General features: G+C 47.4%; 1 long non-coding RNA gene across 1 annotated transcript; it reads right to left on the reverse strand.

The window, feature by feature from the left end:
* Positions 1-2,049: 2,049 nt before the first annotated feature.
* On the reverse strand, positions 2,050-5,424 carry LOC124251940 (uncharacterized). The gene is made up of 3 exons (XR_006891883.1): positions 5,364-5,424; positions 3,238-3,474; positions 2,050-3,110 (listed from the first exon to the last, which is right to left on the reverse strand). It is a non-coding gene; the product is annotated as an uncharacterized LOC124251940 (long non-coding RNA).
* Positions 5,425-8,669: the final 3,245 nt, after the last annotated feature.

Raw genomic sequence — 8,669 nt, forward strand, 5'->3', positions numbered from 1 at the left:
CTGTGTGAACTAACTGACACAATGTATGTTAAAGTGCTTAGCACGTTGCCTGGCCTTACCGAAAGTGTTCAATAAAAGCTAGGCGTTAGTGCTAATTAAACATGTATTGAGTGCCTGCTCTATGCCAGGCCCTGTACTTTGTATAGAAGATCCAGAGATGAAAAGATATGAACACTGCTCTCAAGAAGTTTAGACTTAAAGAGAAAATCTACTGTGTTGTGGGAGTTAGAACAATGAATTTCAGTGTTGCTGTAGCATGGAGAGGGGGAACGGGAAGCAGAAATGAGGCTGCACTGACAGACAGGAACCAGATCATACAGGATTTTTTATGCTATACTGAAGAATTTAGATTTTATCCTGAGAGTGATGAGAAGCTACTGAAGAATTTTAAGTAAAGGAATGATGCACAAGATTTGTTTTATAGAAATATCACTCTTGCTTCTATGTATAGTATGGATTGGGCATGGTCAAGAGTGGCTGAAAGGAAACCATTAGGAGACCATAGCAATAGCCATCAAGAAGTGAGAGCCTGGACCAAGGCAGTAGGAATGGAGCCAGAGCAGAGAGGATGGAGGCTTAACCGGTCAAGTTGGCAGGACTTGGTGACTGATTGAATGCCAGGGATAAGGCAGAGGCCCTAGGGAAACGTTGACACCCTTCCCCAAGATGGGGGTGTTCAGAAAGGTGAGCAGATTCAAGGGTAGACAGAGTCCTGCTAATGAGTCCTGTTTTATCTCATAGAACTTAAGATGGAGTTCAGAAGAGAGACCTTGGCTAGAAGTGCAGATTCAGGTCAGGAGCTTGAGGGAGTAGCTTATCAGGAGTGGGGAGTGTGTAGAGTGAGAAGAGAAGAAGGCACGGACAGCCATGGAGAGATACGGGAAATCCCAACCAACATTTATGGATGTAGTGGGACAGGGGGTGAGGGGACACAACAGAGACTAAACAGATCTCCTAAGTAGTAGAAAGAGATTCAGAAGAGAACACAAACCAAAGGAGCAAAGGAAGTTGAGATTGAGAGGAAGGTCAATGGCATCAAATATGGCTGACAAGTCAAGCAACGAAGACTGAAAAGCACCTACTGCTGGTGACTTCAAAGAGTCTTTCATTGTTGACAGTGGATGCCGACCACAATGAGTTGAGGAGTAAATGTGAGATGAAGGGAGTAATGACCATCTACTTTCTTGAGAAGCTTGACCAAAAGGGAAGATGTATGGGGTAACAGCTGGAGAGGGGCTTCGGGTGAAAGGAAGGTTTAATTTTTGTGTTTTAATATGGGAAAGACTTGAATAAGTATATACGCTAAGGAGAGGTGGAGTTTGAAGATTCAGCAAAAAAGAGGGGATCATGGAACAAGGTCCCAGAGGACACAGGAAGAAATTGGACGCCATTGCATGTTCCCACTGCCTGAAACACTCTTTCTCATCTTAGTTGGGTTCGCCAAGAAACAGACCGTGTGATTTTCACGTAGGAGAATTACTGGGGGGTGGTCTTGGGAAGAACACCTACTGAGTGAGGGAGCAAAGGAAGCGGAAATGGCGGAGAGGGGAGTTGAAGAATGATGCAACTGGGACCACAGGGAGCTCTGAAGCTGGGCTGGCCCTTCAGAAATGGCCCTAATTGAGCAGGAGGGTGCTGAGGCAGATAGGTTTGTAGAGCGTGACAGGAAGGGGAGAAAATTCTTTCTTGATGGACTCACTTTTCTCTGCAAAAGAGAAAATCATTGAGAAAAGGATTTGGGGTCTTGAGAAGCGTGGTGAAGGTCTGGAATGTCCTTGGAGACTCACCTGATGGGATCTCTGTGTACTCTTGGGGGTGCAACAGAGTCCAGATGCCATAAATCTGTAGTGACACCATCTTCCGCACTGGGTGATTTTCCTCAGTAGGGCACAGCATCGCAGAAGTACAAACAGAAGGGGAGCTGGGAGATGACTAATAAAGGCATGTTTCTGGGTTCTGGCATGCTCCCTGCCCTGCTGGGCTTCCTGTCCCAGGAGGCCTTGGGGAGGAGCCTACAGGTCATGCCTCTACTTGAAGAGTCCTTCCATCTCTCAGGATGGCTTTTTATTTTGTCTTGGCCAACTCAAGATTCCAAAAGTTGAAAAACAGCAGAGTACATATCAAACCATTCCCAGAATGGAACTTTAGGATAATTTAGGGATGAGTGAGTCAGATACACGTGGATTACATTTTCCTCCAACTGTATACTTGGTTAGAAAATCCTAGGCTAGGACTTGGGGGTGATGGGTCCTGTTTGGCACACCCAAGTCATTATAAAGGGGTAAAATGTGTGTTGACGTCCCGGTCTCTGATCATTCGACAAGGTCTAGACACCTCTGCTCAAGACTGCGTATTCCGATGACTGCAGACCCCTGGAACAAACTCCTAGGAGGTGAGATCTCGCACCTTGGTAATAACCCAAGCCAAACCTCTCCTGGGCCAGCCTGGGGTAAAACTGTCCCTGTACAGTTGGCTTTGGCTACCCTCACCCATTCTTTCTAAGTGGGGGTAGTCTTGAGGCCACGAGGCAATTGCCAAAATGGACCCAAGGACAGTAAACTCAAGGTTAGTTCAGATCACTTTGGTGCTAACTGGACCCCTGGGTTAGGTAAGGTAGTTTTCTGGAATAAATGAGTTTGAGGTGAATGTGGAGAAGAGGAGACCAACATCTCGTTGAGATCAAAATAGTCAAGAGACCCAAGGCCTCACTCTGGCCCTGTGATCTTAAGGAGGTCACTAAGGTCACGATCCCCTTGGGGGTTTGATGCCCTCTGCTAAAAAAATAAAGGTCTGGATTAGATGATGACTAAGGGACTTTTGAGGTCTTACTTATTTAGTTCTATGTTCTTTATGCCTCAATTTAAACTCATCCTTTTCTGCTTCTTCCATATTCATCTTTCTTCTTCCCAAAGGGCATGAAGGTATTTGGTGGGCTAAATGACGTTGGCCTTGTCTTCCTGTTTCCCGCTCAAACTTCAGTCAGTTCTCTAAGCCGTCGTCCATTCAAGCATTCAGCAAAAACTCTTTGATACCAATTTCCCTCCACCACTCTAGCTTGATGGGCAATTAGACACGTGGCAACCTCTGGGGGGAGAAAACAAGAAGTCCACCTGGGGCCCCAGGTGAGGGTTAGGTTAGGTTAGGTTAGGGCTGGTCCACTAGGACCCCAAGTTTCCTCTTACCCAACTATGTAAGGGAGACATCTCTTTTTCCAGTCCTCACTTCCCCTGCTCTTACCTCGGATAAAAGGAAGGAGTGACCCACTTCTTGACCCTACACTGAAGATGGACAGGGGAAGGAGACAGGCAAGGGCAATGAGGCTCTGTGTCAGGTGGCAGTAGCTGGCAGCTCTCCACTCCTTGTTCTCAAGGCCACGTTCTCTCAGAGGAATGATGGTAGGAGGGAAGCCAGCAAGAGATCCTTGAAATGGAATGCTGGAGCTTTTGGGATGGCCAGGGCGCCACAACAGCTGTCCTGCAGATGGGGAAGAGCATTTCAACCTTGAGTTTATATTTCTAGAAAAACTCCCCACTCCCCCTCTCCTTCTCCACTCACTCCCTTGCTATATTATGGGGCTTTTGTGAGGTTTAGAAAAATAAACAGAATCTAACCATAACTGTCTGAAAGTGCTAAATTACCAAGAAAGACACAACAGATTAGCAGTGCAAATTAAGCCTGGGTGGGAGATGGCCAGCACACTAGGGAGCAGAGAATCAGCCACAAGAGTAAAGTGGTGGCTTCTCTGCTCTGTTCCTCCTCTGGGATGAGCCACCTCTGCACGCTGCAGCTTTTCTGGCGCCTCTGAAGGCTGAGACAAATTGTCTACAGAGATGAGGGTTAGGAATGGGGGCCATACCCACTTTGAAATCACTCACTCCCCCAGACTTGAAAAGATCTGGCTAATGCCATCTAATCCATTTTCAGCTTTCAGATAGGATGGCCCAACTCATCCAGGTTGGAGGTGAAACTTTCTGCTGTTTTACAAGACAAGCTTTTTTATCTCCCCGCCCCAGGAACCTGTTTTGGGAGGAGGGGTTAAAGATTCAAAACTCACAGTATGTCAGAGGTGAAAGGGACCTTGGATTGTCGGTCCAGTCCTTCACTTTACAAATGAATAAACTGAGGCTCACAGAGGAAACAACTTGCCCAAGATCCCTCAGCTGGTGAGTAACAGAGCTGAGACTAGAACCCAGGTTTCTTTAACCCCAGCAAAGATGCACTTTCTGTCACAGCTACCTCCAAGCCATCTGCCTAATCACCCAATTCCTTTTCCCTTAAAGAGCCTGTCCCTTCATTAGTTTTCCCTGGGTTCTGCTCAATGAGTTTGTGTACTTTTGGCCAGGCCGCAAATGTAGCATCTATGGTTTTGAACCTCATAACTAAATCTTAAAGTTTTCCTTGTTCAAGTCAGTAGCCTACATCTATTGAGCCCCTACTATTTGCCAGGCGCAGTATTAAGCACCAGGAACACAAAGATGAACAAGGCATAGTGCCCATCCTTGAAGATTTACACGCAGCCAGCAAGGGAGCTTCTGGAGTTCTTTCTGCAGGTACCCTGAACCCCCCCTGCCAACTGTCCCTGTTTCCCCCCCGAATCTTCAGGATATGTGCAGGGCGGGTTAGGAAGTGAAGGTTACCAGGTTAAGTTGCCATCTGTGAGATGCTGTATTGGGGTCTGGAGGCAAGACTTCTCACCTCCCCACACTCCAGGACACATGTGGAAGAGAGGTTTCTAGTTTACTAACAGACATTAGGGCCAGGTAACCTGGATTTAAATGAGAGGTCTACAACTTACCAGCTACAAGACCATAAGCAAATTATCTAATCTTTCTGAGCCTCAGTTTCTTCTGAACTGAGGATCCTGAAACCCACCTTATAAGACTATTGCACTAATTGAATAAAATAACTAAATTCCCTAACTTGGTGCCTGGCGTACAGGGAGCCTCAATAAACGCCACTTGCCTTCCTTTCTCTCGAGTTCTGGTCCTCTGAGTGTCACCCCTGAAGGGTTTCAATGCTTGTTTGTTGAGAAACTGTTTCACTTTGGATTCCCTTCCAGGAATGAGAAGGAGGTTGAATTCCCCCCTTCTCCCTTCTAAGTGTGACTTCCCACCTCAACTCGACCTAACTTGGACCCTCAGATCTTGGCTCAACACGACACTCCTTCTGCTGGCCATGCTTCCTCGCTTTGAGTCCACCATTGCAGAAGAGTGGGCTGCCCTGATCGCAGCCGCCACTCCTTCAGTCTGAAGAAGGAAAACGAAAGGAAGGCGTGGGGGAGATGTATTCCCAAAAAGAAAAAACTCTCTCCTCCTTGATGTGTCATGAAAGATGCACAGGATTTAATGTCAGAAGACACATACCAGACACGCAACTCTTCACTTACGGTCTGTGTGATCCCAGCCCCACTGAGCCTCAGTTTCCTTCCCTGTAAAAACGAAATACAAAAGCTGTTTCATTTAGTTGTTGTGAAGATTAATTTGAAAAAACATATGAACGATCATAACAAAGAGGCAAATACTACACTGAGGCTACTACTGATCTTTTCTCTTCCTGTTCCCCTCACACCTCTCAAGTGCGGGCAGGCCCAGGCCAAACCTGGGGAAAGGCAGTTTTATCCTTGCTAAGCCATGGAGTGCTCTCTCCCCCTTGCCAATCAGAAAGAGCAGCGTCCTCCTCTCTCCACCTGAGCTGGGGGAGGCAGGAGGTAAAGGGCTGATCCAAGAACGGGACGCCCAGAGCTGTCTCCTTCTCCAGTCTGTCTACGGGGGAGTGCTCTTGGCAAGGAGCAAGGCTCCAAATGCCGAAGGTGAAATCCATCACCAGGGCCCTGGGCTGAGATAAGATAGAGGAACGTAAATCAAGGCTCCCTGAGATAAGAAGGCAGCCTGGGGCCTAAAAAATGCAACTCTTCTGCCAGCTGCCCACTTCTGCAAAGCTGCAGAGCAGAGGCTGTGCTAGGCGGGAAGGAGCCCAGACCCCGGGCACCTCCCTGGAAAAAGAGGATTCAACCCCAGGCTTCTCTTCTTTCTCATTCTACCACAAGTCCCAGCCTGAGTGGAAGAACAGGCGTTTTCACTGAGTCCCTCTCAGTCATCAGTCTCTCTCAGGCATAAGAGATTAAGGGCAAAGGTTTTGGGGTCAGGCAGCCTGGGTTCAAATCAGGGCTCTTATACTTACTGTGTGATTTTGAACGGTCTACCTAGCCTCCGGGAGCCTCAGTTTCCAACAGGGATAATACTAACGCTCCTTTACAGGACTGTTTTGAAGACTAACCATGATCATTTTTGTAGAGCGTTTAGTAAAGTGTCTGGCTCATAGAAAGTGCTTAATCAATAGTGGCTATGGTTATATATGAGATTGGTAGAGACTGAGGAAACCAACACGTCACTAACCTCCTGTCTATCTCATTCATATAGTCATCTCTTTATAATTCTCTGAAAGACATTCCCAAAAAAACAAATCTGGCCACATCAGTCCCATTTGTTGAATGTCATCGAAAAGGAGACCTTCTCCTTGCCATCTCTTCCCAAGTCTGTTGTGAGCGTCACCCTGTATAAAGAGGTTCTCCTCCCTCGCCCCTCCCCCACAAAGTGTATGTGTTTAAGTGCATGTCTGACTGGCTGAACTTGGAGCGATTACAAGGAGCAATTTTGACCACACTTAGGTCATGAAGGAAAGAAAATCGTTAACAGACACCTAGAAGCCAAAGATAAGTTTCCAGGGAAAGAAGCAACTGAGAGACACGGAGAGGTGAGTGAATCTTGACATAGGCAGGAGCCACCTCAGTCAGAGGGGTCATTTCTGCATCTGAAAGAGGACCTTTAAATCCTTAGATGTCCTCCCAACCTTGTTGTCATCTTTCCCTCTTTCATTGTCAATCAAGGCATAAATGTTTACTTTGTGCCTGCATTTGGAGAACTGTGGGAGAAGTTCATATCTTGGTCTCTGATCTAAAGGTGACTACAATCTGATTTGAGAGGGAACCACCAAATTTGGGATGTTTCAGGGAGTCGGGGCTTCTGGCCTCATTGCTGCAGAAGCCCATAATAGAATTGCGGCGGTTCATTGGTCGGGGGGCAAGAACTGAAGGGCTCTGAGTCCAAATCTCGGCTCAGACACTTGCTAGCTGTGTGGGAGGCAAGTTACCTAACCTCTCTGGGGAGCTTCCCATTTGGCATAATAAAGCCTAACTTCCAGGTTTGTCATGAAGCTGTGCGGTGACTCTGTGAGGCCACTTCCTGCCAATGTACGGGTTCCGATGACTGGAATGGGTGTGTGAGAGAGATGGGGGCGGCAGGAAGGGAGACTAACTGGGAGTGGGAGGGGGCTGTTATGGCAAGACAGGCGGGCAGTGATGAGGGTGGGCATCGGGGAGTGTTGGGATCATCTTCCTCTTCATTGCTTTCCTCCTGCTGCCCACCTGTGCTGGGGGCCACATAGGAAGAGTCCCATAGACTTAAACCCTCTCTTGGCCTAAAACCGACAGTAAGAGGCAAACAGCTGAGAAGATCGGGGAGTGACAGAACATGAGTGGATATACAAATAGACAAGATTAACTATTCTCATTGTATACACAAGAGGCTTTGCTAACACTCAGCCAATTAGAAAACTAATCTAAACAGCCACTGGCTTCCACATCTCTTTAGAGCTCTTTGAAACAGCTGTTCAGTCTGCACTTGCTGCCATTCCTTGCAAGGGCCCTGAGACTGCTTCTTGGGTCTGGTTCCCCACTTGAGCCTCAAGGGCTCCTCAAGAGCAAAGGAGTGTGTCTCTTCTGTTCCCTGGACTCCCTCTAGGGTCCTGCCGCTGTTATGTACAGTGTTCCTTCCATGTCACCACCTCTGGCCTGCCTTCCCCAGCACCCCCAAACAGAGGGGCCGTTAGAGCACTTTCCATGTTCTACTGCAATTTCTCTGGGAGGCATATAACCAAGGGGGTAAGAGCAAAGCCTTTGAAGTCTGAAAAATTAGAGTTCAAAAACTCCTAGATCTCTCACTACTATGATCTCTCTGAGACTATTCTCTCACCTCAAAAGAAGATAACGGTGGGCTGGCCCCGTGGCCAAGTGTTAAGTTCGCGCGCTCCGCGGCAGGCGGCCCAGTGTTTCGTTGGTTCGCATCCAGGGCACGGACATGGCACCGCTCATCAAACCACGCTGAGGCGGCATCCCACATGCCACAACTAGGAGGACCCACAACGAAGAATATACAACTATGTACCCGGGGGCTTTGGGGAGAAAAAGGAAAAAAAGTAATAAAAAAATCTTTAAAAAAAAAAAAGAGGATAACGGTTGTACCCTATCTAACAGAGATTAAAAGCAAGTGTATATAAAAGACTCTAGCACAGTTTCTGGCACACTGTAAGCATTCAGTACATTGCATTTGCCATTATTATTATTATAACTGTCATCATTGTTGACTCTGAGTTACCTGAGGGCAGGAAGCAATGTGACTTCTGTGTCAGGCAGACTCTAAGATGGTCCCTGACCATCCTGCATCCTGGTCTTCACAGGCCCGTGTAATCCCCTCCCCTGGAGTGTGGGTGGGATCTGTGACTGCTTCTAACCAATAGAATACGGCAAAGGCGATGAGATGTCATTCTATCAGTAGGTCACATCAAATTGTGACTTCTGACTCACTAGCAGACTCTCCTGTTGCCTCTCTGCT

This window comes from Equus quagga, chromosome 14, assembly GCF_021613505.1.
Source record: "Equus quagga isolate Etosha38 chromosome 14, UCLA_HA_Equagga_1.0, whole genome shotgun sequence".
Lineage (NCBI taxonomy): Eukaryota > Metazoa > Chordata > Mammalia > Perissodactyla > Equidae > Equus > Equus quagga.